We start from the raw sequence: 27,765 nt of genomic DNA, 5'->3' as shown, positions 1-27,765 counted from the left end.
CCACAAGAGATAGAGAAGAGTTCTCATTAGAATGTAGAGATCTTTTGGAAAAAGGAATTATAAGATTAAGTAAAAGTCCTCATGCGGCTCCAGCCTTTTATGTCGAAAACACTAATGAAATTAAAAAGGAAAAACGAAGAATGGTTATTAACTATAAGAAGATGAATGAAGCAACTATTGGTGATGCTCATAAACTTCCAAGAAAAGATTCTATTTTGGAAAAAATCAAAGGAGCAACTTGGTTTTCATCTCTTGATGCAAAATCAGGATATTGGCAACTTCGTTTAGACGAAGAAACAAAGAAATTAACTGCTTTTACTTGCCCAACAAAAGAATCAACAAGTTTGTTGCTCTATGAATGGAATGTATTACCATTCGGATTAAAACAAGCCCCAGGTATTTATCAAAGATTTATGGAAGAAAATTTAAAAGAGTTAAATGAATTTGTTTTAGTATACATTGATGATATACTAATTTTTACAAAACAGGATAAAGAAGATCATCTTCAAAAATTATTAATAGTTTTAGAAAGATGTAAAGAAAAAGGATTAGTTCTTAGCAAAAAGAAAGCAAGAATAGCAAAACAAAAAATAGAGTTTCTTGGATTAATTCTATCCACCCAAGGAAAGCTAAAACTTCAACCAAATGTTCTAGAAAAGGTAAATTTATTTCCTAATAAAATAGAAGATAGAAAACAATTACAAAGATTTTTAGGATGTATAAATTATATTTCTGATCAAGGATTTTTAAAGAATATAACAGAATACACTAAAAGCTTATTTCCAAAAATAAGTACTAAAAAAGAATGGAAATGGGATGAAAAAGATAGTATGCAAATTCAAAGAATTAAAGAATTATGCGAAAAACTTCCAGAACTTTATATTCCAGAAGAAAATGACTATTTAATAGTAGAAACAGATGCTTCAGACATAACCTGGTCAAGCTGTCTAAAAGCTAAGAAAGCTATAACAAGTTTGGAACAAGAATCACTAGATTCTAAATATTTCCCAAAGGAATTACTTTGCAGGTATATTTCAGGGACTTTTACTCTAGCAGAACAGAGATATACCACTCATGAAAAAGAAACTCTAGCCGCAATTAAATCTCTTAAGAAATGAAAAATTGATTTACTACCTAGAGAATTTACATTAAGGACAGATTCAAGTTACCTAACAGGTTTCATACGATATAATTTAAAAGTTGATTATAATCATGGATGATTGGTAAGATGGCAATTATTTTTGTTACAATATCCAATAAAAATTGAATATATTAAGGGTTACAAAAATGTTATTGCAGATACATTAACAAGAGAATGAAGTTCGTCTACAACGCATTAGATCAAGAAATTCAAAAATATGAGCAAGAACTCGAAAAATGCAGGCATTGCCAGCAAATAAGAACACAGATCCAATCTCTCAAGAAGGCCATTGAGACAATGAAATCAACACAACAAGCAAAACCATCAGAGTTCAGCCAGCTAAGCATGGTGGACAAATCAGGTGAAGAAAAAATTTTAGAAAATAAAACAACTGCTGAAATTATTAAAAAATCTACCCAAGATAAAAAAATATTATGTAATTTATAATGGCCCCATGAAAGGAGTATATGATGCCTGGAAAAAAGCAGCACCATTCACACATCAATCAAGGATAATTCATAAAGGAGGGTTTTTAACACTGGAAGAGGCAAAGGAATCCTTCAGGGAATATGAAGCTCTCCATCCAGAGCAAATCCTAAAAAGAGCAGATAAAGCTCCAATTCAAACCCAGAGAACAGGGATAATAAGAAACATTCCTACAAGGGCTGAAATCAAGGAAAAGAAAAGGGTCTGTAGAACAAATCTCAGAGAAACCATTAACATAGTCCTGAATTGGACTGAAGAAAAAAGGGCAATTTTGGGATATTATCCTATTGCCAAAAAACAGCTAACAAAGCTGGTTATATTTCCAGATGTTTTCCCGTCTGACACCTATCAGTTTTTCCAGTATGGATTAATTGATACAATTTTAATTTTTAATGATCTAAAAATTATTAGTGAGTTTCCTGCAGGATTCGTTGATGCAGTAAAGAGATTTAAAAATATGATTGACAATGTAAATCCAAGGGATATATCCCTAAAATTTACAAACAGTCAACCTATTCTTAATGAAGAAGAAGAATGCTTGGTTCCAGCACACCAAGTAATATTCATGTCCGTCTTCCCAGGAAATTTTCAACCAATTGATCAGATTCAAGATTTAACAATTTACAGTCATGAAGGAAGGCTAGCCAGCACATTAGCAAGCGTCTTTGAAAGAACTCAAAAAATAACGAAAAAATCTTGTAACACCCTAACTACCAAAGCTCACGCTTTCGGCTGCGCAACTCTGATAGCTCGGACATTACGACGACACTTGTACTATTTAATACTAAAATATGAGCCTGTTTAAAAACTTTAAACCGCAATACCATTCCCAAAAATACTTTCGCCATACAACGTACGTCCATACATACCATACAACTTACAGAAACTCATAAAGAGTACATCCATATATATATATACATACATATATATAAATAATATTACAAACATTATCCAGTACAATTCATATCCCTCTCACAGAATATATCAAGATAAAAGCGAGGGTACAAAATAATAATCTAAAGCAATACAGAGCATCTCAATAACAAATAATTAAACTCTTCATAACTTCTGCGCCCAAATCCTGAAAGGGGAAAAATGTAGGGGGTGAGAACATCATCCTCGAAAGGGTTCTCAGTAGAGGGTTTTTGGGAATTACTGTAATAGGATACATGAAGATAAACCGTACCAGTGATTAATAACTGTCTTATGCCTCTTTTAAAAAACAACAGTTTACAATAAAAGTAAAGTCAGAAATTTTTTTCTGAAAGAGGAACTGTTCAATTCTCAAAACATCAAAGCATTTCAAAAAGGTTTATCTATACTGAAACAAAATAACCTTTCATATCTTATTCCAAACCAGAACCACAAAACTGAAATCAACCATCGGTCCATCTCATTCAACCACGGCCCTAGGCCCAAATAATCCAACCACAACCAATCCACCACAATCCAACAGAGTTCCAGACGCAAACACAAGTAGGAAGATGCAAACACAAACAAACAGTTATTGCAAGTAGAACAATTAGCAGTTAATCACATAGGCAAACCAAGTATAATATGCATACCCAAACAATGTCACATAGATGCATATGATGCATGCCTGTCCCTAGTGGCTGATGATATCATCTGTCGGTTATAGAGCCAACCCGACAAGTCCTAGTAGCTAACCATTGGACTGTCTCTCTGTCGCGCATCCCCAACTCGAGTTATACTCATCATAAACTTGATCATAATCATGATCCATATCCATCACCTTCACTGGTGAATATTTACGGGGGCGAGCTCATCCGGGACTTTCACAGTGTCCGGCCACACTTACGACATAGGGTCAACAGAGTATCAAGTCTCAACCTGGAGCACGTGGTGGCTAGCCACTGCTACTACCCAGGGAAACTCGTATCTCATATAGTGGAAGTGTAAATCACAATTATCAATAATTCAGCATATACATGCATTCATTCTCATCCGTGGATCAACATCCATCTCAGCCATCCGGCTCACAGTTCAGTCCAGAACCAGCCAATATTCATAGCATACACAGCCATTCCAGCTCACGGTTCAATCCAGAACCAGCCAATACTCATAATCATACACAGCCATTCTGGCTCACAACAAAACAGCACTTCCACATTCAAAATTATCAAATTCATGAAATCGGCATTTAAGCCATAAATCATTTTCTCTATTCATTTCACTTTGAAATCAAGTTTCAACTCTTTTCAGCCTTGGCTTTAGAAATCTCGTTTCTCAAATCATCTCAGGCTCATAAGTTAAATTTACTCAAAGTGAGTTCCCCCTTTTAAAACAAAGCCACTCTCGGCATTCTCTTTCCAAAACTTCCAAAACCATGGCAAGTTAAGGATTTATTTCAAAGTATTCAAAAGCACCCATACAACAATAGGATTTTATAACAAAGGGTCCTCGGCAGAGTCCCAAGTCTTTAGGGGAGAATAACATAACTCATTTCACCAAGTTCATTTAAATTCATTAAAAACCTTGGCTTCCTGATTTGAGTAATAAAATAGAATCTAAGCCAAACCGAGTCACGTGATCATTCACTTCTTTTAAAGGCTTTTCCCTTTACTTAAACAAAAACCAGCTTCAACCCCATGAGGGATTCTAAAGCGTTTCAACTGCTCAGAAATTGTTTTAGTCTTGCAAAAATTCAAAACTCGAGGAGTACTTAAAACCTTTCCGAAAACACTTTAAAATGAGACTTGTCAATAGACACTCGGGTCCTTTCAAAACCATTGAAACTTCTTTAACTGAAAACCCCAAGTCAAATTCGAAGGCCTAAACCTTTTTCACATTCCAACGGCCTTAAAGCATAAGTTTCATTTAAATAACTTGTTCACAAACGAAATGTAATACCTTTCTTGAGAAACAAGACTAAATCACAGTTTCCTTTTTAATAACTCATTTCAAAGGCACGAATCATCATTTTCTTGATAATTCAAATAGAATAGTAGAAGTCTTTAACTCATCATTATTTCAGACAATATTTTAATAAAGACTCGGATTTTATAAAAATTTTGGCAGCATCTCCCCTAAAACTTGGACTTTTGCCACCCGGTTCGGGTCCCAACTAAACCGTTTCTCATTCCTTTTCAACAGCTCAAAACCAGAAATCAATTCAAAAGCAAGCTAAATCCAACAGTCGCCTCAGTGGCATATCTCAAGGAAACCATTTCAAAATCAACTCAATATCAACCGATTTAACTCATTTCCAATGTTTTAAAGAAACGACTCAATAACAAATCATTTGTCCAAAACCAAGTCGATTAAAGTAAACTAGGCTGAATTCAAAAGTGCATTCGACGTTTCACATCATCACAATAATTAACTCAATTCAAACCAATCCTCAACGGATTAAACTCAGATTTCAAATCTTTAAAGAATCAATTTCAAAACATTATATTTCACAAAGCCGCATAACAACTCAGCCAAACCAACATCCATAATCATTCAAGTCAATCAAATAATACATAAGGCAGATACAATCACCAAATACACAATATCTCACATCAGTATCCATATGTAATAATTCCAATACACAAAACATAGTTTTTGGAAAGTGCCCCTACCTCGACAAACTGAAACTATACTCCAAACATCTCTCAGAAATTCATTCGCCTCGACTCAAAACCAACGGCAGCTTCAAAGCACAGCCCCACACATATTTGCAGCAGCATAATCGACTCTAGTTTACAACAAACAACCTCAGTTACTAAACTCTAGGAACATTAATAACGTATAGGCTTTAATAAACATACGAGACATTAACGTAGGGCTTTCAAAGCATAATCTCTTATCGGAACAACAAAACAAAGCAGCTGCATTTCAAACCGGCCCCGGCAACAGCTCCGGCGGCAGCCAGAAGCCCCGGTGGATCAACTGTAGAAAATCGCGCAACATTAAAACCATCTCGAAAACCAAAAAAGCAGAAACCTCAAATGAAACCCTTACCGGCAACTTTTCCGGCGACGGCAGAAGTAGCCAGAAGCTCCGGCGGTGGTTCCAGTGGCCTCAGAACTCCGTCGACAGTATATGAAGCGCCAGCCAAGCACCGCGAAGCAGCAGGTCAGTAGAGGCGGAGGTAGGCGGCAGTGAAAAGCAGTGGCGAAGGTGGGCTTCTCCTCCATCGCGTTCTGTTCTTCCCGCACTACTCTCTCCTTGCCGGTGACAGTGACGGAGGCGGTGGCTTCACAGAGGTGACCAGGCGCGGCGGTTGTGCTCATCACGGCGGCAGCGACAGAAAAGGTTACCTTCAGCAGCGGCTTCCCTTCCAGGTTCTATCTCCCAGACGCGTCTCCTCCCAGCAGCGGCGGAACCAATCAGTGCCGACCACCATGAGCAGAAACGGTGACGTGCTCCACGGCGAGGACGACGGCGGACATCAACGGCAACCTCGTGGCAACAGAGCACGACGGCGATCAGGACGCGACACCGACTCCTCGACGACCACAAGCTCGCGCCGACAGCTGGACGGCGATGAGCGCGAGTGATGGCGCAGGCAAAACGCGTCGGACTGTGGCGGAAGCACGGCGACGTGACATTGGCGGCGCGGCGTGACGAGGGCAACGGCGGCGCAGATTGGGCAGCGGCCTCCGTCCCCTTTTTCTCCCTTCCCGTTAGCCCTCTTCTCCCTTTCCTTCTTTGATTTTGGCACTGCTATGGGTTTCACTTGTATCTGTGTTAGGTTTGCTTGTAGGTGAGTGATGATGGGGGTAAGGAAGAGGGGCAGCAGCTGCGGCTGTATGGGTTTGGGGGGCTAGGGTTTTCTTTTTCTGAAAACTAGAGTTAGGGGCATTTTAGTAATTTCACATAAAATTGGGAATAATATAGTAATTGAAACCCAAATTAAATCCAACACTAATTGTATATAGAAAATACAATTTACTCATCAATTTTACAAATTATTTTCAATAAAATGCCCAAATTAAATAATTAAAAATGATATAATTAAATCCTTTATTTTTCCAAAATAGCAGTATTACTATTTTAAAATATTAATTATTTAATCCAAACCATATGAAAATCCTTATTATTTCAGAACTATCAACTTTATACTTTAAATATAGAAAATAATCCAATAATTGTGAAATTGGATAATAATCATAAGTCATCTCAAATTCAATAAATCAAAACTTGCCTTAATTATCTTTAATAAAATAATTTTTGAAATTAAGGCTACAAATAACTATATGATTTGAGACTTGATCATAATAAGACTTTTCAAAAGTTTTGGGTCTTACATTCCACCCACCTTATAAAAATTTTCGCCCTCAAATTGATATAAAACGAAGGAAATTTCATAACAGTTCATTCTTGAACACACTTAAGAAATAAGCAAAAATGTCTCAACATATAAACATATATACGGTTTTCAAATACTTTGATTGTCATATGCATAAGGATGCAAAGGTAGAAGTGTGAGTGCAAAGCAAACATTACAAGGTAGGCTCAATGCAAAAAGGTGACATGGGTCAAACATGTGATAGTAAGGCAAGGCATTGAAAGTTATAAAACAGGATGAGGTTACAACGACATACTCAACATCCGTACACTAATCTCATCTCAACCTCAAAGCTTCAACTCTCCAACTCCATCAAGCACTTTACAACATCATAGCCGATCATGAGCCTAACACCCGCAAACTCGTTTGCAAGGGACAAAACACCCACAACTCATCATAACATTACGCACCCACCGCTTCACTTTCCATATGCACATATCACGTCTCAAAAAAAAAACTAACGCATCGCGTTACTACGTCTACAAGTCACACGTGATATCAAAACAATTCTCGAGTCTACTCAGAAGGATACAAGATTTAGAAAGGAGTGTCAAATGTCAAGGATAGCAATACTAGATTTGAGAGGATGTATCCAATCCTAGATAACCAAGGATACTCAAGCAATGAAGTTCACTAGACACAATTCAATTGACAACTTCAAAGATAACCCTTAGATCAAAGAAGTTCAATAGGATCAATAAGAAGAAAACCAGCGCATCAGTTTGAACAAATTTAAGCCGAGCCGAAGAAGCATGAGGTTTGCAGAAGAGAAGATTTTAAACCCAAGACAAAGCTCACAGAACTCAAGAGCATAATTACTATACTTTCGAATACATTGTTCACAAAAGAATCGAAAACTTGCAAAAAAATTACTTCGCAATTTAGAAGAAAACTTAAGTAACAAACATTCTCCAAGAGAATAACAAAAGCAATAACGTGGCTTTGCTGTAATACAATTTTAGGTTGAAGCAGATCATGCAAAATTTTAAAAACAAAATGCACACCAGTTTGGCTAAGAGCTAAAATATTTTCCCAGATATTTTAGAAAGGTAATTAGAAGCACAACTTAACCAAAAGCAATTCATAAAACTCGGAAGAAGAATCAAATGTTTGTTCAAAAATCATCAAAGTCCATATTCAAACAAGTGTGTATAACATTTATAGCAAGGACAAAAGAAGAGTTAAACTCTTTTTAGAAAAGAAATTCCGAGGTAAAAATTCACTTATAATCTAGTAAAGGAAACAAGTAGTGTGTTACAAACGGACATGTTTCCACTAACCAAGGAAGCTTCTCAAAACTTCATTTAAAATAACGCATGTCAACTTTAAAACAATTTTGTCAAAAATTGAACAATGGTTTCAATCTCAATCAAGCAACAGAAAATTAATTCCGTCTAGAATTTCTTCAAAGAGAATTCAAAACGTCTTTAAAAGTTCAAAACAAGACTCCAAAGGTGTTCTTGAAATCATCATCTCGAAAAGATATTCAAGGAGATTAGAATGTACTTAAAAGGAGTCAAGCCATAAAAGAATAAATCTTAAATCAAAACAGTTAAAACAAGATCCACTAGGCGTAAGACATCAAACCAGCTTTCAATTGATTCAAAAGAATACAAAAATCATAGGGAAAGACAACTCAATCATTAGTAACTCCTCAAGGATAAATCTTTGACTAAAAACTCTGTTAGAGACAATGAGAAGATAAACGATGCACTAATTTGAAACGAATCAAAATGATTCACATAATGATGAAATTTACAAGAGAAGGAGAACCAAAACCAATCGTAATGTTCACAAGATGCAAAAGATTAGTTAAAGACAAAGTCGAGTATGGCGTCCGTAGAGATGGGAGGCTTAAGAGAGAATTTAGTCCGTTCATAAGAAGAAAGCCATGAATCCAACATTTTCAAAAGAAGTAGCAATGACATAAACAATGTGGTATGCTAAATCAAACTCAAACAAAAATAAATCAAGTGTAGTTCATCAAACGAAACTCAACCCAGACAAAAGTGGTAAATCCTTTCTTTTCAAAATTTTGAAAATATTCAAATACATAATCAAATGAAGATGTGCATTGGAACTATAGTAAAATTGCTAGAAAGTCAATTTGTAATTTAAAGTAAATGCAGTTCCATAAACCAATAAAAGCACAAGCGAGGTATTAGAAATAAATAGTTGTTAAACTGTATATAAAAAAAAATCTTCAAAGTTGCACACATAGGTAAGTATATATCTTTTTAACAGCAATTTTTATAAAAATCTCAAAATTGGTTGTAATCACTGTCAAATAAGAGAAAAACTGAATCAACAATTTCTCCAAGAATGGACTCGAAATTCGGAGTTAAAAGGCACAGCGCATCGAGACAAGTTCAAAGCTATATCAAAGGATACATGAATCAAAAGAACTCAAACAGAGAAAGAAAGATACAACAAGGATTTCAAACAAGCATATGCACTTAAGATCAAACAAGAATGCATACGAATAAAGGAATAAAGTTGAAACATCAAACTACTTTTCAAGAGGAGTAGCAAACAAGAACTTCAAGTTAGGACATGAAAGAACAGGTCGACTCGAACAAAATCCAAGATACACAACTGATTATCCTTGAGAAATAGTTTCTAACGTTCCCAAAACCCACGATTCGCTTTACTCATAACTCGTATATCATCTATGATAACCCATTAGTGCCTTCATATACATAATTCACTAGTATTAAGCCGGCCAAACTTAATACCAAGAATCATGCAATGCGAGACTAATAGCGTTAATCAATAGACCGTCATGTGCATAAAGCTCTAATTCTCGTCATTCAACAAGACCTAATACATGACAAACACTCAGAGTATGCAATTGAAGCATAGTCAGTCCATTCCTCAGGCTCTACAGGAAGAACTGCTCTGATACCATAATGCAACACCCTAACTACCAAAGCTCACGCTTCCGGCTGCGCAACTCTGATAGCTCGGACATTACGACGACACTTATACTATTTAATACTAAAATATGAGCCTGTTTAAAAACTTTAAACCGCAATACCATTCCCAAAAATACTTTCGCCATACAACGTACGTCCATACATACCATACAACTTACAGAAACTCATAAAAAGTACATCCATATATATATACATACATATATATAAATAATGTTACAAACATTATCCAGTACAATTCCTATCCCTCTCACAGAATATATCAAGATAAAAGCGAGGGTACAAAATAATAATCTAAAGCAATACAGAGCATCTCAATAACAAATAATTAAACTCTTCATAACTTCTGCGCCCAAATCCTGAAAGGGGAAAAAAATGTAGGGGGTGAGAACATCATCCTCGAAAGGGTTCTCAATAGAGGGTTTTTGGGAATTACTGTAATAGGATACATGAAGATAAACCGTACCAGTGATTAATAACTATCTTATGCCTCTTTTAAAAAACAACAGTTTAGAATAAAGGTAAAGTCAGAAATTTTTTTCTGAAAGAGGAACTGTTCAATTCTCAAAACATCAAAGCATTTCAAAAAGGTTTATCTATACTGAAACAAAATAACCTTTCATATCTTATTCCAAACCAGAACCACAAAACTGAAATCAACCATCGGTCCATCTCATTCAACCACGGCCCTAGGCCCAAACAATCCAACCACAACCAATCCACCACAATCCAACAGAGTTCCAGACGCAAACACAAGTAGGAAGATGCAAACACAAACAAACAGTTATTGCAAGTAGAACAATTAGCAGTTAATCACATAGGCAAACCAAGTATAATATGCATACCCAAACAATGTCACATAGATGCATATGATGCATGCCTGTCCCTAGTGGCTGATGATATCATCTGTCGGTTATAGAGCCAACCCGACAAGTCCTAGTAGCTAACCATTGGACTGTCCCTCTGTCGCGCATCCCCAACTCGAGTTATACTCATCATAAACTTGATCATAATCATGATTCATATCCATCACCTTCACTCGTGAATATTTACGGGGGCGACCTCATCCGGGACTTTCACAGTGCCCGGCCACACTTACGACATAGGGTCAACAGAGTATCAAGTCTCAACCTGGAGCACGTGGTGGCTAGCCACTGCTACTACCCAGGGAAACTCGTATCTCAGATAGTGGAAGTGCAAATCACAATTATCAATAATTCAGCATATACATGCATTCATTCTCATCCGTGGATCAACATCCATCTCAACCATCCGGCTCACGGTTCAGTCCAGAACCAGCCAATATTCATAGCATACACAGCCATTCCGGCTCACGGTTCAATCCAGAACCAGCCAATACTCATAATCATACACACCCATTCTGGCTCACAACAAAACAGCACTTCCACATTCAAAATCATCAAATTCATGAAATCGGCATTTAAGCCATAAATCATTTTCTCTATTCATTTCACTTTGAAATCAAGTTTGAACTCTTTTCAGCCTTGGCTTTAGAAATCTCGTTTCTCAAATCATCTCAGGCTCATAAGTTAAATTTACTCAAAGTGAGTTCCCCCTTTTAAAACAAAGCCACTCTTGGCATTCTCTTTCCAAAACTTCCAAAACCATGGCAAGTTAAGGATTTATTTCAAAGTATTCAAAAGCACCCATACAACAATGGGATTTTATAACAAAGGGTCCTCGGCAGAGTCCCAAGTCTTTAGGGGAGAATAACATAACTCATTTCGCCAAGTTCATTTAAATTCATTAAAAACCTTGGCTTCCTGATTTGAGTAATAAAATAGAATCTAAGCCAAACCGAGTCACGTGATCATTCACTTCTTTCAAAGGCTTTTCCCTTTACTTAAACAAAAACCAGCTTCAACCCCATGAGGAATTCTAAAGCGTTTCAACTGCTCAGAAACTGTTTTAGTCTTGCAAAAATTCAAAACTCGAGGAGTACTTAAAACCTTTCCGAAAACACTTTAAAATGAGACTTGTCAATAGACACTCGGATCCTTTCAAAACCATTGAAACTTCTTTAATTGAAAACCCCAAGTCAAATTCGAAGGCCTAAACCTTTTTCACATTCCAACGGCCTTAAAGCATAAGTTTTATTTAAATAACTTGTTCACAAACGAAATGTAATACATTTCTTGAGAAACAAGACTAAATCACAGTTTCCTTTTTAATAACTCATTTCAAAGGCATGAATCATCATTTTCTTGATAATTCAAATAGAATAGTAGAAGTCTTTAACTCATCATTATTTCATACAATATTTCAATAAAGACTCGGATTTTATAAAAATTTTGGCAACATCTCCCCTAAAACTTGGACTTTTGCCACCCGGTTCGGGTCCCAACTAAACCGTTTCTCATTCCTTTTCTACAGCTCAAAACCAGAAATCAATTCAAAAGCAAGCTAAATCCAACAGTCGCCTCAGTGGCATATCTCAAGGAAACCATTTCAAAATCAACTCAATATCAACTGATTTAACTCATTTCCAAAGTTTTAAAGAAACGGCTCAATAACAAATCATTTGTCCAAAACCAAGTCGATTAAAGTAAACCAGGCTGAATTCAAAAGTGCATTCGACGTTTCACATCATCACAATAATTAACTCAATTCAAACCAATCCTCAACGGATTAAACTCAGATTTCAAATCTTTAAAGAATCAATTTCAAAACATTATATTTCACAAAGCCGCATAACAACTCAGCCAAACCAACATCCATAATCATTCAAGTCAATCAAATAATACATAAGGCAGATACAATCACCAAATACACAATATCTCACATCAGTATCCATATGTAATAATTCCAATACACAAAACATAGTTTTTGGAAAGCGCCCCTACCTTGACAAATTGAAACTATACTCCAAACGTCTCTCAGAAATCCATTCGCCTCGACTCAAAACCAACGGCAACTTCAAAGCACAGCCCCACACATATTTGCAGCAGCATAATCGACTCTAGTTTACAACAAACAACCTCAGTTACTAAACTCTAGAAACATTAATAACGTATAGGCTTTAATAAACATACGAGACATTAACGTAGGGCTTTCGAAGCATAATCTCTTACCAGAACAACAAAACAAAGCAGCTGCATTTCAAACCGGCCCTGGCAACAGCTCCGGCGGTGGCCAGAAGCCCCGGTGGATCAACTATAGAAAATCGCGCAACATTAAAACTATCTCGAAAACCAAAAAAGCAGAAACCTCAAATGAAACCCTTACCGGCAACTTTTCCGGCGACGACAGAAGTAGCCAGAAGCTCCGGCGGTGGTTCCAGTGGCCTCAGAACTCCGTCGACAGTATCAGAAGCGCCAGCCAAGCACCGCGGAGCAGCAGGTCAGTAAAGGCGGAGGTAGGCGGCAGTGAAAAGCAGTGGCGAAGGTGGGCTTCTCCTCCATCGCGTTCTGTTCTTCCCGCACTACTCTCTCCTTGCCGGTGACAGTGACGGAGGCAGTGGCTTCACAGAGGTGACCAGGCGCGGCGGTTGTGCTCATCACGGCGGCAGCGACAGAAAAGGTTCCCTTCAGCAGCAGCTTCCCTTCCAGGTTCTATCTCCCAGACGCGTCTCCTCCCAGCAGCGGCGGAACCAATCAGTGCCGACCACCATGAGCAGAAACGGTGACGAGCTCCACGGCGAGGACGACGGCGGACATCAACGGCAACCTCGTGGCAACAGAGCACGACGGCGATCAGGACGCGACACCGACTCCTCGACGACCACAAGCTCGCGCCGACAGCTGGACGGCGATGAGCGCGAGTGATGGCGCAGGCAAAACGCGTCGGACTGTGGCAGAAGCACGGCCACGTGACACTGGCGGCGCGGCGTGACGAGGGCAACGGCGGCACGGATTGGGCAGCGGCCTCCGTCCCCTTTTTCTCCCTTCCCGTTAGCCCTCTTCTCCCTTTCCTTCTTTGATTTTGGCGCTGCTATGGGTTTCACTTGTATCTGTGTTAGGTTTGCTTGTAGGTGAGTGATGATGGGGGTAAGGAAGAGGGGCAGCAGCTGCGGCTGTATGGGTTTGGGGGGCTAGGGTTTCTTTTTCTGAAAACTAGAGTTAGGGGCATTTTAGTAATTTCACATAAAATTGGGAATAATATAGTAATTGATACCCAAATTAAATCCAACACTAATTGTATATAGAAAATACAATTTACTCATCAATTTTACAAATTATTTTCAATAAAATGCCCAAATTAAATAATTAAAAATGATATAATTAAATCCTTTATTTTTCCAAAATAGTAGTATTACTATTTTAAAATATTAATTATTTAATCCAAACCATATGAAAATCCTTATTATTTCACAACTATCAACTTTATACTTTAAATATAGAAAATAATCCAATAATTGTGAAATTGGATAATAATCATAACTCATCTCAAATTCAATAAATCAAAACTTGCCTTAATTATCTTTAATAAAATAATTTCTGAAATTAAGGCTACAAATAACTATATGATTTGAGACTTGATCATAATAAGACTTTTCAAAAGTTTTGGGTCTTACAAATCTCACACAAGGATTAATTATAAAAGTAGAAATACTCTGCTTGTGTCCAGTAAAAGAAATGAAATTGAAGAAAGAGAGATAAGACTCTTGGTGAAATTTGAATCAGCATTCTACAACTTATCTGGATTTTTAGAAAAGCTTCCTGAAGGGATAAAGAGGAATCTCTGCTATTTGATAAAAGACAGAGAAGACCACAAGTGCCAGCTATGTGCCTCAGAGATATTTGAAAAAAAGCAATAATAAAACGGAATCAACTCACATGATGAAGGAAGAAGACAATGCATCTGAAGGTCACATGATAAAAGAGGAGGACAGTGCATCTGAAGCATCTCTTAACATTATTACATAGTGACGTAAGCACTTAGGTCATAGAGCACCAACAATGTAGCTGGTGCAAGAAAACAAACAATGACGTAAGCAATGACGTCATAAGAAGGGTACGGATAGGAATTGTCCATCAAACCCAACTATTATAAATAGGATGCTTAGACAATTGTAGAAATCATCAAACCATAGAAAGCAGGAGGCTAAGAGTACTCATATGCTAGGAGAGCAAGGAAGAAGCTGCCGAGGCGATTCTATAGTTTGAAGAAGAATTCTCTTAGGGAAAACCAATTCTAAACTCCCCTCTGGAGTTAGTATCTACAATCTCCCCTCTGGAGATAAAAAATATCTTATGTAAAATATACTAAATAAAGGAAGTTTTTCTCTAGAAAGGTACGCCTTTATCCTAATCTCTTAGTTATGAATTATTTAGAAAGCTTAGAATTAACAGAAGAATCTGATTATTATAGATTAACTGCTTTATTAGATAATGAAAAACAGGCTGTTCTAAAAACAGAATTAAATCTCAAATCAAATGAAAGTTTTAATAAACAAAATCTTTTAAAAGAAGTTTTTAATAGAAAAAATATAATATACTATGGAAAAATTCAACTTGAAGTCCCTATAAAGATAAAATCCGCCAATGGAGAACTTGAAATAGCTTTGATAAATGATGAAGAATTGAGTAAACAGATTGAGAAAATTAAGGATCAACAAAAAAGATCTAAAATTGGATGGATTCATATTAGTACTATACAAGTCTTAATCAAATCTACATATATGAAAGGAATTAATTCACCAATAAGCTTAGCAATCTGTGACAAAAGAATTACTGATGACCCAATAGATCAAATAATTGGAATTGTTCATGGAAACTTGGCAAACGTAAATGTTAAATTCAATGCCCATCTTGGATATGCTATACCTTTATCAACTGAAAACCTTGGAAGATCTATAAGTTTGACTTATAAATTTCATAGAAGGAATCTAATGGAATAAGACGATGAACCTTTTTCAATTACATATGCAATAAATTATGCTTTAACAAATAGCCATCATAGTATAATATTTAAAAACAGAGAAAGAATTTATGTTGATGAATTATTTCAGAAAATTGTAAAAACAGAAATACCAAAATATAAAGCTATTGAAAACCCAGTTCTATTATTAAAAGAACCATCAGGAAAATTAGTTTCATCGAATTTTCAAATAAGAGAATCTAAAATTAATAGCCCTTTAAGTTTATCCAAGTTAAAGATTAAAGAAGAAAATTCTGAAATAAAAGAATTAACAAAAAAGGTCGAAAAATTAAATGAAACCCTAAACATTAAATTATGACAATAAATAAAGAAAAAATATATGTAACTTATCAAGGCAAGAAACAAGAGCTCTTTGAAAGAGAAAATCGGTTGAATTATTTACAGTTTTCTGAAATAAATCAAAGAGCATTTGAATCTCTAAAAATAATCTATGACAAGTTAAAAAGAGAAGTCGAAGAGCTAGAAAAATTAATAGAATCTCTAGAAAATAGTGATGAATCGATGACAGAATTTGCAGAAATTCTAAGATAAATAATGAAGCATACAAAGATTGAAAGACCAGAAAATAAAATAAAAAGAAAAAGGGCAAAAAATTTAAAAAGTAAAATAAAGGAGTATAAAAGGGAATTAAATAATCTTCAGATCAAAATTGATGACCTTATAATAAAAAAGATAGAAATAAGAATAAATATAAACAAGTTGGAGTTAAACTTAAAAAAATTATAAATGCCTGGAAAACCATATTATGAATTAAAAGAATTAAAGCTGTTAAAAGAAAAAATGGAAAATGAAGTTGAAAAATTAAAAAGATATTTGGAAACAACAGAAAGTATAGAAATAAAAGAAGTTTTTGAGGATTTAAGAAATTATATTAAAGAAAAAGACAAACAGATAAAAGATTTTATATACAATAATCCATGCAAAAAGGAATATTATAAACTAAAACAAGATTGAAAAACTATAAAAATCAGAATTATAAATACTAGTAATACGATCAATACTTTTTATTATGAATTGGCAAATTATTTGAAGAGTTAATAGAAATTTCGAAAAAGAAATTAAAAGAAAAGACGACTTTAAAAATTGGTATCAGAGCCAAGTTAACGATTAAGGGTAACACTTTCTCTTTAAACAACACTTTTAGTGATACGCTTTTAAATCAAAATCTATAAATATGTACAAAAATGTATCTGTACAGTAGATGGACCCTTTCCTCTTTATACTGAATCCAATAATTGTTGATCTTATCCGTCCTTTTTTATTGATTGTTTTTCCTCTTTTTTTCTTTGTACAATTTGCATATTCTGTTACTGTACATTATGTTTGTCCAATTTGAAACAACGAATTTATTGCAATCTTTAATTTTATGGGCAAGTCTACTTAGCTGGTACTTCTTTTAATCATATGGTTCATGGGGCACATAACAGCTCTTTTTTTGTCCTCATTTTACTAGCTCAATGACTCTAATTAGATAATTTTGATTCATGGATAAATCACTATCAGTATAAATCCGCAAATCTCTGTCAGTATAATTCTTGGAACAAACAACAAAGACATATAGCTGGTTACCTTCATCCACCAATTATACATTTTCTTTTATTTCATTTTTTTTTACAAAAAAAGTTTTCAATTGTTTATCTCGGCATCCAAATTTACATTTGCCTACACATTTAAGTATCATTTTTAAACCAGTTCAAGCTCATTTTGGATTTATTTTTGGTTTACAAACACAATTGATAAATGCTAATTTTTCATTGGTTTATATACAGAAAAAGTATATTGAATTTGTAAAATATATGTTTTCAATTAAAATTTTGGCTGAGTAGAGAAAAGGAGATGTTTTAAATAAGAATTTAATTAAATATCCAATAAAATTAGTGTTTTTCAGTTTCTTTATATGAATTCAAATAAATAATTACAACAAATACATACATAAATTTAATGTTTTATATATTTTCTCTTTAATATTTATAGTATAAATATAAAAATTCTAAAATTTAATTATTTAAATTAAAATTTAAAAATTATAACCCAATCAAAATTATAATTAAATCAAACCTAAAATTACAAAACAATATCATAATCAAATCTCAACTCAAAAAAATAGATGTGTCCACTCTCCAATGTATATATTGAGCGGCATCCTAAGTGATGGAAATGCTATTTTAGCTTAATTGATATAAGAGAATTTAAAACAGTTGAAAATTGAGTAATTTTAAGATTAAAATTTATCACTTGGTATTACTTGTCTATAAAATAAGAGATTGAATTTTTAAAAATTAATTCAATTAATTAATTAGATTTATTCAAAGACTAATCTTTGAAAGACTAAGTAGAATTATTTAGTTTGTTTATATTTATTAAAAATGATTTTTAATTTAATTTTATCAAATATAGTAAAAGTGACTTTTAAAAATTAATTTTAATAAGTTACTTTTAAAAGAAAAAACAAAAGTTAATTTCTTATTCAATTTGGACTTAATCACATCAAACACGTTCAAAATGCATTTGCTTAATTACTTTAGACGAATCCAAACTTTACTTATTGAAAAAAAAAATAGAAACTTAGACAGTCCTGACCATTACTTAAAAAAAACGAGATTTTCAATAAAAACAAAAACTTTTTTAGTCATTGATTTTTATTTTTATGAGACTAATTAGTCTAGTTGTCAATATTTTTTTTTGTATTAACAAAATAAATCTACATGATATGCTAAACTGTTGATTTATCTATTAAGCATCAATTAGAATTGGCAAATTCTTTTTTATTGAGAGTTTTATTATCTTTTAAGGATGATTGTCAAAGCAGCTTAGTTCCTTTATTATTTTTCTTAAATATATTAGCTAAATTTATTGTGTAAAACTAAGTAATATTAATATTTTTAAAATTATTTTTATTTATAAAAATTAAATGAAGGATATATTAGAGTTTAATGTGTCACATAAGTATATTTTGAAAAGAGATCACTGATAGAGGAGTTAAGTAATCTCACGAAATTCAATATCAAAGACAAAAAATAATGTTATTTATAACATCATACTACACAGAGCTTTACGCTTAAGCTGTAGAACAGAGGTAGTGTGGCGTTATGAACCTCTAAATAAAATATATACGTATAATAGTAGAAAAATATCATATACTAGGAGCCTTGAAAGATGGGTAAAAGAAAATCGCAAAATATAGAGCGCAACATTCAGGAAACGGAATAACTTGTGTGCTAAGAAACCTAAAGATCATAGATATGAATAAGCGAAAGAGTAGATAGATAGCCAAGAATACAGCATAACTAACTCCTGCCTTAGCTTGCGAAGCCAAGGCTGGCCGGAGAACATATACATACATATACAAGTATCCCATAATACCCAAAATACAAAAATAAAACCTTAGCTCTCCTTTAACCTCTATGAGGAACAAAATAATCAAGTTTCTTGGAGAGAAAGCTAAGTAGCTAAGTATATATATACATAAACTGATAATAAAAAGAACCCAGGGACTACTCCGCTTCAGGAATCCAGACGCCTAGCGAGAAGCCTCTCGACCTGCATCTGAAAATAACAACACAGTATGGGGTGAAAACCGGAGGTTATCAGCATGGTAAAGGTACCACGCATATCATATATAAGGTCCTAGGAATGCCAACACTCAGTTATAAAGATTAATTCTAAACAGAAGCCATAAAAAGGGTAGGCATTCTATGGAATTCTAAACGTATCTACTTAAACTTAACTATAACACCGAACCGATCCACCTTTCCTCCACTCCTCCATCACCAATGATTTAGCAGAGACAAACAACCAAACAATTTCAAGCACAAGTAGAAAATAGATAGTGCAGGTAGCAAATATAACAATTAGCATATTATATATTCAGTTAGGCAATCCCAAGTAATGCATAACAGACAAAACAAACAGAATGCACATGATGTATTTCTGTCCTATGGCTGATGAGGCTCATCTTTCGGTTATCCAGCCAACCAGACAAGTCCGAAACCCTTAGAATGTCCCTCGTCGCGCATCCCCATGAGTCTATGCATAGATTTTCTCATTTCATTCATAATTTATACATTCATTCATTCATATATAACTTACTCAATAGGGATATCCATTTCCGAGATTTATATGTGCCTGGTCACCCTTATGACGTAGGGTCAAGAGAGTATCGAGTTTCAACCTGGAACACATGGTAGCAAGCCATGGTTCTGTTACCTAGAAAAATTTGTATCTCATATATCATTAATTTCATAAGCCGCATAATATTCATAAGCATTCATATTCACCATGTAATCATTCATCATAGCCATGGCAACATAACTTCTTTTAACCTTCACATCATTCTCTTATAATTTATCTGATTTACCTCTTTTCTTCATTCCCAAGTTACCTCAATTTCTTAGCTTTAACTAATTACTAAGCTCACTAATAAGATCTAGGGTTAAAAGGATAAAATTAGAGGTTTAAAGGTTCGAGACCATGTTTGAATCATAAAAATACAAATGCTGGAAAATAGAGTGTGTGCGGACGCATACAAGTATGCGTGCGCACACCGGTCAGGAACTACTTAGTATGCGTGCAACCTCACCTATGTGAGCGCTACCAGCAGTATGTATGCCCCTGTGTGTGCGTGCAAACCATGGCGTGCATATGCACGTTTCAATAAAACACGAGATGTGCGTGCGCACAAAGGCGTACGTACGCACAAGTGAAATTTTTGTTACTGCTGGGTGTGTGCGCACATCAGTGTGCGTAGGCACACACCAGAAATCCTGATTCTGCTGTACTTTAAAAATTACAGTTTTTCTCACAAGATTTCCGGCGTCCATAACTTCCTCTACAGAATTCGATTTTCCACAAAATTTATATTGTTCTCAAGCTTATAAAACCCTCTTTGATTTGAAACAAATCTCATCTTCATCCAAAATTAGAGATTCGAGTTACAGACCACTGAAGTTCATTAAAAATTAGTTTTTTCCAAAAATTACCAAACCCCTATTTTTATCAAAATCTCATTCCATACCTGAATAATTCACAACCAAAGCATTACTAATACTTAACTCCACACCTTCCATTCATTTTACAACACATTACACCTAATATTCTCAATCATCTAATAACTCCCTACATATACACATACATTTTCACAATTCCTCAACCCAAATCAATGACAAATATACTCATGCATATACATAATTACTTTGTCACACATACCAACATATACACTTAACCCTTTTATTCAATAATTACCAACAATAAATACTCCACACCACTCTCATGAATGGCTCAACATTTACGTTAAGAATTGCTAATTTATATCAAGTACACTAAATCAACTTCCATCAAACTCAATTGAATTCATCATCAAACACCAACACCACACTTTCAACAAAATCATCAATCACTACTCATTCTCAATATCATTTAATAAATCCATCAAAGTTACTAAACATTAACATAATTACACATTTCAACATATCCTAGGGTCGTCTAGCCTAAGTTTTCACAAAACATTACATATTAAATACGCAAAATCTAAACCATACCTTGGCCGATTTCCACGTATCCATCCAAGGTAACCCACAAGGCAAAGTTGTAAGCCTCAATCACCAAAAATCCATCAAGTAGAACTCTCACCAAGCTTCCAATTAAGCTTCCAACATATCCAATTGCCTCATATCACATATTTACATGCACCTAACATAATAATCACAACATATTCCCAAAATTCAATACCTAAAACACAAAATTAAAGAATTAACTAGAGTTTTAGGATTCTCACCTTACCAACAGAAAAATTGGAACAAGACTCAGCAAGTCCACTAAGTTAATTTGATCATAAACACCAAAATTTAACCATTTTAATATTTTTGCTCATGAATTATTGAAACTGAAACTGAGAAATTGGGGAAGAAAATATGACTTTCTTACCTTACAATATACCGGAATTTGTAGAGCTCGACACCATTGTCGCGTGACCACAAACGGTGTGGCGATCGGAGCTCCGGATAAAAAGTTACATGGATTTGAATGAAATCAAGGGTTTTGGAACTCAAGGTGTTCTTCCCGTTGTTTGGCTTGCTTCCAGCGTGTTTTGCATGCAGCAATGGGAAGAAGAATCTTCAGCTCATTTTATTTAATGAGCTAGTTGGGCCACGGGTTCGTTTCGGGTTCGGTCCATTCGGTCTAATTTTTGGCCAATTTCTTTAAAATTAGTGTCAAAATTCTCATTTTAATTAGTTTTATGTTATTTTAATATAAAATTTACATTTCTAATTTATTTTATTAAAATTTAATTTATTGATTAATTATTCGCTAATCTTGCGGAGTTTACATCACACCCACCTAATTAAGAATTTTGCCCTCAAAATTCAGATTCAGTTATCAGAAAACAGGCGTGGGTAGTCCTTCCGCATACTCAGATTTTCTTGAAGCTAACCTCATCACTCTAAACGTTCATCTCCTTTCATTTAAACTAACTTTGGTTGTAAGACATGAATTTGTTTTAGAAGCATGTTTCAGAAGTTACGAAACGTGGAGTTTGCCAATACGTTCAAATGGAACGGCAGAAAAAAATTATTTGATATGCCACGAGCCACCAGTGCTCTCCAGAAATAGAAATGGATCAACGTAGCGGTGTTTAACTCCTTAGTTTTTGATTGCTCATTCAATTCTAGTTTGTTGATGTAATTTTCAAAAATGCATATCTTTCTGCTTCAAACTTGAAAAGTCTTTTCTTTAGGTTCGCATAAATCTTCTGTCGGCTTATAATAGTGAGAATCTTAACTAGAATTCGCGTAGCTCTTCTCCGTTGTCTTGGCTATCAAATTCAGGAACTAAAGTATTCGATTCTCTAGTTTTTTATCAATGCAGAGGCATTTAGCGCACCGTGAAGCTTTACCTTCTTTCTGATATATAGTCTCGTTTAATGTCTTCGATAAATAGTTTACTCCAATGGGAAGAATGGATTTGGGTTAACTGACCCATGATCACCTAACAACATTACTTCCTATCCTAGTCCTCGATAACTCCTTTCATAATTAGTAGTAATCCCTTTGTACTTTCATTGTGAACCTTTCCATGGTTACCACATCTCGGATGACTCTTGGTACTCGTTCCTTATCTTCAAATGTGTCAGATGTTCAGTAACACGCGCCATCAAATTATCCATCGCTTTGGGTCCCTCAACCCTATTTTATCAAAATTGTGATACATTTTAGTAATTCTCAGTCGAGTCAAAATTCGTTCTTGAGGCTTTAGACAATGGTTTACGTTCCCACTTTCTACATTAGGCATACTAATCTCTTCTTGTACTTTCAAATCCATTTCTTTATTCCTCCCAGTCTCATTCTTTGTTTCTTTAATCTCTTCTTGATTTTACTTTTGTTTACCAAATTTTGACATCCTTAGAAACTTCTTGCTCATGGTGTCCGTCACCACGTCACGATGTTGTATTCGCGCACATCCTAAACCCATTAATAATGCATCACAATAATTCCGAGTAGTTTATTTGGTTCGGGCATCACAAATACTGGCACTAAAGTTAATCTTTCTTTCGAGATTTTAAAGCTTCTTCGCATTCAGGCATCCATACAGATGGTGCATTGTAGTGCGTTAACTTACTCATAGGCATTACGGTCGGCAAGAATTTAAAGCTCTAAAATTCCTTTTGATGGTGCACACTTACATGTTTCACCTTCTGTGTCCAATAGTCTTGCTCTACGGAATCAACGTCTTGCTGGTTACAGCTAGGATTCATACGCGATACTAGTATAGGCTCAAGTTGGTTTTCAGAAAGAAATTAAGCTCGAAAGGCGAATAGAAAATACGAACAGTGTTCATGAGAAATCAGAAAGAAAATCTTGTATACGGTCAAACAGAGTTGTACCGAAACAATGGAATGCACAAGAAGAAGAACCTAGGTGGATCCTAAGAAAAGAGTTCAAATTAAGGACCTTTGGTAGAAAGAACAGAGCATATAGAGTCAAAGAAATCTCAGCTGATTTTGAAGAACACGGTTTGCGAATAAGAACAATTCCACTCACCGCGAGTTTTCAAGATTCAAAGATTACGTGATTATACCGAGATAAGTTCAGTCTTATTCCAAAAGAGATAAGCTTCATGTAAGGAACAGGATTAGAAAAACGATGAATCTGGCTTTTCAAGGTAAGCTATAAAAGAAATATTAGATTAAGTCGTGGAGATTAGTTGGCGAACCCTCACTCTCGTGTGGAAATTCCTATTGTTGTCTTTCCTTTTCACTTAACATAACTAGTACCTCCCACAGGGAAACTCTTGGTCGACTAGCTTTCTTTTCTGCTACTTTCTTTAACTGCCTCCTATCTTTTATCATGGTGCAATTGAAGTTAACCCGGCTTCCGGCACTAAGTTTATCGCAAACTCACTTTCTCTCTAAGATGAAAATTCTGGTATAACTTTGAGAATTGTCTCGAAAACTTTCTCATAGTAGGAATTCGATCTTATCTTCACTTGTCTCTTAACAATTAACAACTTAAGGTTGAATTCGCTCTATTCTTCTTCCTCAAAGTTTCACCGTCATTGGATTTCAAATAATAACTCTGTGTAGCCCTCAACACTCCTGATTCTGTAGATATAATCCAACCTGCTTCCGTTACGACACTTTGATCCTTAACCTTCAAGAGCTTAACCACTCCTTTAAGTTAACTAAATATCACTCCGTCTCAACAACTAATAGTATTCGACTATTCATCGACTTAGACCTCACGATTATTGAAACTTGTCATGCGTCACAAACAAATATTACATATTAATGGTATGCAAGGAAGTTAGAAATTCAACTGCTGGTTCATAATTACCTCGGGTCTGAAAATCAGATTCGATTGCATCCCAGCCTTTCTTGTGTGGACAATTTCAAGATACATGCCCTGGCCTCCCGCACGTGTAACATATGTTTAATCCAGCCCTGCATGGTTTGCTTGGATGGTACTTCTTGCATCTTGGGCACCTTAAGTCATCCGGTTGAGTACTAGTTTTCCCTTCTGAATTCGGATCCAGACGGTTGTTGTTCCTTCGGTCATTGTTCCGGCGCTGAGAATGTGAAGTGACAAAATGATTCTTTTTGAAATTTTGACTCCTAAGTGTAATTGATGAGCGGATAATTTATACGCTTTTTGGCATTGTTTTTAGTATGTTTTTAGTATGATCTAGTTAGTTTTTAGTATATTTTTATTAGTTTTTAGTTAAAATTCACTTTTCTGGACTTTACTATGAGTTTGTGTATTTTTCTGTGATTTCAGGTATTTTCTGGCTGAAATTGAGGGTCCTGAGCAAAAATCTGATTCCGAGACCAAAAAGGACTGCAGATGCTGTTGGATTCTGACCTCCCTGCACTCGAAGTGGATTTTCTGGAGCTACAGAAGCCCAATTGGCGCGCTCTCAATGGCGTTGGAAAGTAGACATCCTGGGCTTTCTAGCAATATATGATAGTCCATACTTTGCCCAAGATTTGATGGCCCAAACCGGCGTGGCAAATCAGCCTCAGAAATTCCAGCGTTTAACGCTGGAACTGGCATAAAACTTGGAGTTAAACGCCCAAACTGGCATGAAAGCTGGCGTTTAACTCCAAAAAAGGTCTCTACACGAAAATGCTTCATTGCTCAACCCAAGCACATACCAAGTGGGCCCGAAAGTGGATTTTTACATCATTTACTCATTTCTGTATACCCTAGGCTACTAGTTTACTATTAATAGGATCTTTTGACATTGTATCAGTACCTCATGACACTTTACACCTTTCTTTGTGTACTTTCCACGGCATGAGTCTCTAAACCCCATGGTTGGAGGTGAGGAGCTCTGCTGTGTCTTGATGGATTAATGCAATTACTACTGTTTCTCATTCAATCATACTTGCTTCCATTCTAAGATAATACTTGTTCTTAACCCGGATGAATATGATGATCCGTGACAGTCATCATCATTCTCAACTATGAACGTGTGCCTGACAACCACCTCCGTTCTACCTTAGATTAAGTAGTTATCTCTTGGATTCTTTAACCGGAATCTTCGTGGTATAAGCTAGAACTGATGGCGGCATTCAAGAGAATCCGGAAGGTCTAAACCTTGTCTGTGGTATTCTGAGTAGGATTCAATGATTGAATGACTGTGACGAGCTTCAAACTCCTGAAGGCGGGGCGTTAGTGACAGACGCAAAAGAATCACTGGATTCTATTCCGGCCTGATCGAGAACCGACAGATGATTAGCCATGCTGTGACAGAGCATAGGAACATTTTCACTGAGAGGATGGGAGGTAGCCATTGACAACGGTGAAACCCTACATACAGCTTGCCATGGAAGGAGCCTTGCGTGTTTGATGAAGAAGACAGTAGGAAAGCAGAGATTCAGAAGATGGAGCATCTCCAAAACCTCAACCTATTCTCCATTACTGCAAAACAAGTAATCATTTCATGTTCTTTTGTCTTTCACAATCAATCCTGATAATTTCTGATATCCTGACTAAGAATTACAAGATAACCATAGCTTGCTTCAAGCCGACAATCTCCGTGGGATCGACCCTTGCTCACGCAAGGTATTACTTGGACGACCCAGTGCACTTGCTGGTTAGTTGTGCGGAGTTGCAAAAGTGTGATTGCAATTTCGTGCACCAAGTTTTTGGCGCCGTTGCCGGGGATTGTTGAGTTTGGACAACTGACGGCTTATCTTGTTGCTTAGATTAGGACTGTTTTATTTTTGTTGGTTTAGAGTCTTTTAGTTGAGTCTAGTTTCATATTTTAAGTTTGGTGTCAATTGCATGCCTTTGTTTTTCTTTTAATTTTCGAATTTGCATGTTCTTAGTCCCTTTTTGATTCATAAAAATTCTAAGTTTGGTGTCCTCTTTGTGTTTTTCCCTTAAAAATTTTCGAAAATTAGTGTTTGATTTCCTAAAAATTTTAAGTTTGGTGTCTTTTTGTTGTTTTTCTCTTTACTCTTTTCAAAAATCAAATCTTTTTCATAAAAATTTTTCAATCATATCTCTTTAATTGCTATTTTCAAAATCTTTTTAATTAACTAATTGATTCAGTTCTCAATTTGCTTTGATCTTATTTTCTTTTTGATTTTCGAATTTTCACTTTAATTTTCTTTTGTTTTATTTTATTTTCGTTTAATCTAAAATATATATATATATATATATATATATATATATATATATATATATATATATATATATATATATATATTTGCAACCCATTATGGATCTAAGTGGGATTGATCAGTCCAAAAGGACTCTGGGGTCATATGCTAACCCCATTACAGCTGCATATGGGAGTAGCATATGTACACCTCCCATCAAAGCAAGCAGCTTTGAGCTAAATCCTCAACTCATTATCATAGTGCAGCAAAATTGCCAGTATTCCGGTCTTCCACAGGAAGAACCTACTGAGTTTCTGGCACAGTTTTTACAAATTGCTGACACAGTACATGATAAAGAGGTGGATCAGGATGTCTACAGACTATTACTGTTTCCATTTGCTATAAAAGATCAGGCTAAAAGGTGGTTGAATAACCAACCTACAGCAAGCATAAAGACATGGAAACAGTTATCAGACAAATTCCTGAATCACTTTTACCCTCCAAAGAGGATGACACAGCTAAGACTGGACATCCAAGGCTTTAAACAAGAGGATAATGAATCCCTTTATAATGCTTGGGAGAGGTATAGAGGTATGCTAAGGAAATGTCCCTCTGAAATGTTTTCAGAGTGGATACAGTTAGACATTTTCTACTATGGGCTTACAGAAAAAGCTCAGATGTCTTTAGACCACTCAGCTGGTGGATCTATACACATGAGGAAGACAATTGAAGAAGCTCAAGAGCTTATAGACACTGTGGCTAGAAACCAATATTTGTACTCTAGCAATGAGTTCTCTCCAAAAGAGGAAGTCATGGCAGTAGTCACTGACCCTAATCCTCAAGAACAGATAATTGAGCTTAATCAACAATTGCTCCTGATGACAGAACAGTTAGCAGACTTTAAAGA

At 35.3% G+C, this 27,765-nt stretch overlaps 2 long non-coding RNA genes across 2 annotated transcripts; both read right to left on the bottom strand.

Moving 5' to 3' along the window:
* Window positions 1-2,427: 2,427 nt before the first annotated feature.
* LOC112796592 (uncharacterized) lies at window positions 2,428-5,346 on the bottom strand. Its single transcript, XR_003199287.3, has 2 exons — window positions 5,212-5,346; window positions 2,428-2,708 (listed from the first exon to the last, which is right to left on the bottom strand). It is a non-coding gene; the product is annotated as an uncharacterized lncRNA (long non-coding RNA).
* A 4,674-nt stretch (window positions 5,347-10,020) lies between these two features.
* Window positions 10,021-13,924, bottom strand: LOC112796591 (uncharacterized). The gene is made up of 4 exons (XR_003199286.3): window positions 13,103-13,924; window positions 12,949-13,030; window positions 12,721-12,836; window positions 10,021-10,215 (listed from the first exon to the last, which is right to left on the bottom strand). It is a non-coding gene; the product is annotated as an uncharacterized lncRNA (long non-coding RNA).
* Window positions 13,925-27,765: the final 13,841 nt, after the last annotated feature.

The sequence above is a fragment of the Arachis hypogaea genome, chromosome 4 (assembly GCF_003086295.3).
Source record: "Arachis hypogaea cultivar Tifrunner chromosome 4, arahy.Tifrunner.gnm2.J5K5, whole genome shotgun sequence".
Lineage (NCBI taxonomy): Eukaryota > Viridiplantae > Streptophyta > Magnoliopsida > Fabales > Fabaceae > Arachis > Arachis hypogaea.
The sequence above is the reverse complement of the archived record's forward strand: the minus strand, read 5'-3'. Positions and strand labels throughout refer to the sequence as shown.